The following is a 2645-nucleotide window of genomic DNA, read 5'->3' on the forward strand; positions in this document are numbered from 1 at the left end:
CCAGTCACCATTTCTCAGGTGTGAAACCATATACCCCCTGATGGTATGGAACAGTGACTGTCTGAAGCCGCCCATTGTCCTCACTAGCTAAAAGGTGTAGACAAGGAACCTGGAAGGCTGGTCAACCTTGAAGCTCTGAAAAGTCAGAGCCAACCACTCAATGTCTAGTTGAGACAATGGTAGCTGAAGCAGCTTCCACCTATTAGTCTTATGTAAATCCTTGCTGATTGGCTATTACTAGCTATGGGTGGATCCCAAACCTTAATAAAAGGGATCACAAGGCCAGAGCAAAGCAAAGTCCTCCCCCTAGAGTTTGGCCTCTGCCTGGCCCCCAATATCGCCAAATTATTATTTTCTAGTCTCTTTCATTTGTGTTGGGCCTCCTCCAGAACCAGAACCCTGAACATGAACCCTGAACCATACTGGTCGTAGGGATGGTGTGTGTGGGGGGGCACTCACCACTGGAGCCCAAACGTGGGACACTTGCAAGTGACCAATGCCCTCTAGGCCTTAGGATTGGGGTTGGGCTGAGAACTGTGCCTCGTACATTGTTTAGTAATAGGAAAGAAAAACGGTGAGAATTTAAAGGTTGTGCTTTTAGTATTTATAAAATGCCTCTAATACCTATAAGAATGGTCTTTATTGCCTTCCCTGCACCGCAAAATACAGCACCCATCCATTTGTCCTTGAGAATTGTCAACCAAAGGTTGCTGCTGCCAGTTTAACTCCAATAGGAGTTCCCAATTTGGAGTGCAGTGGTGAGAGGGGAAGACTTGGTTCAGTGTAAACAGCTCAATTGTGTATACAGCACAATGGTGAAACAGCTTAGCTGTGAGACAGCTCATTTCCAAGTGGCCCAGAGGAGGCAAGTGCAGTGGCTTGGCCCTGGTGTTACAGCTCCAGCTGGGGAGACAGTGCTTATGAAAATCCAAAGCGCCCTCTATTGAGGTAAAGTAGGCTTACTTAGTGAAAAGTGCCTGCCCTTGATCTGTGATTGGTCCATTTCTATGCAAATGGAGATTCACAGTTTGATTGGCTCAATCCTGATGGTTTGGAATGGAGCTGCTCTGATGGTTCCTAGGAAACATGTAAATGAATTATACCTGTGCAGCTCCTATTGATTGGGCAGGTCATCAACCCATTGGTGCATTTATACACCTAGGAGCTGCTTCTTTTTTAACAATTATTTTAAATTGATTTTTGGAGAGCCAGGAATGGAAAGGGAGAGAGAAACATCCATGTGGGTGAGCAATATTGATTGGCTGCCTCCTGCACACCTCCCATGGGGATTGAGCCTGAAACCTGGGCATGTGCTTGACCGGGAATTGAACCAGCAACTTGTCAGTGCATGGAACAATGCCCAACCAACTAAGCCACACTGGCCAGGGCTAGGACCTGCTTTATAAGGGTTAGTTCAGGTGGCAGGAACACAGTGCAGGAGGCAGGCAGCTCAGTGCAACTTTACCCAGAAGTGCTGAAGGGATGCGATGGTCCTGTTTAGAAACAACTATTAAACTCTTTATAAATTTGGGCCTAGTGAGCCATTAGGAGTCTTTCTCAGTAGGTATTTTATTTCTCAGGGTGGACAGGTGTAAATTTCTCTACTGCTGAGCCCTGAATACCTACATAGCAATCCAACATTCTTTGCTCTCCAGAAGCTCAGAGCTAGCTAGCAAAAACAACTGTGACTGATGTGGCTCAGTGATTGAGCATCGATCTATGAACCAGGAAGTCACGGTTCGAGTCCTAGTCAGGGCACATGCCTGGGTTTCAGGCTCCATCTGCAGTAGAGGGCATTCAGGAGGCAGCTAATCCATGTTGCTTTCTTTAAAAAATATATATATTTTATTATTTTTTTTTTTACAGAGAGGAAGGGAGGGGGATAGAGAGCTAGGAGCATCAATGAGAGAGAAACACGGATCAACTGCCTCTTGTGCACCCTCTTCAGGGATGTGCTCACAACCAAGGTACATGCCCTTGATTGGAATCAAACCTGGGACAATTGAGTCCTCAGGCCAAAACTCTATCCACTGAGCCAAATTGGTCAGGGCCCATGTTTCTCTCTCTCTCTTTCTCTCCCTTTTCCCTCCTTTCCCTTTCTATAAAAATCTATGGAAGCCAAAACCGGTTTGGCTCAGTGGTAGAGCGTTGGTCTGCAGACTGAAAGGTCCCAGATTCGATTCCAGCCAAGGGCATGTACATTGGTTGTGGGCATATCCCCGGTAGGGGGTGTGCAAGAGGCAGCTGGTTGATGTTTCTCTCTCATTGATGTTTCTAGCTCTCTATCTCTCTCCCTTCCTCTCTGTAAAATATCAATAAAATATATATATATTTTTAAAATCAATGGAGCCAAAGCTGGTTTTGCTCAGTGGTAGAGTGTCGGTCTGCGGACTGAAAGGTCCCAGGTTTGATTCTGGTCAAGGGCATGTACATTGGTTGCAGGCACATCCCCAGTGGGGAGTGTGCAGGAGGCAGCTGGTCGATGTTTCGCTCTCATCGACGGTTCTAGCTCTCTATCTATCTCCCTTTCTCTCTGTAAAAAATCAATAAAATATATTTTAAAAATAATAATAATAAATAAAATAAAGTAAAAAATCAATGGAAAACCCCCCATAAGAAGATATAATTAAGATAGGTTAAAAATA

This window comes from Pipistrellus hanaki, assembly GCF_964339955.1.
Source record: "Pipistrellus hanaki genome assembly, chromosome: 15".
NCBI lineage: Eukaryota > Metazoa > Chordata > Mammalia > Chiroptera > Vespertilionidae > Pipistrellus > Pipistrellus hanaki.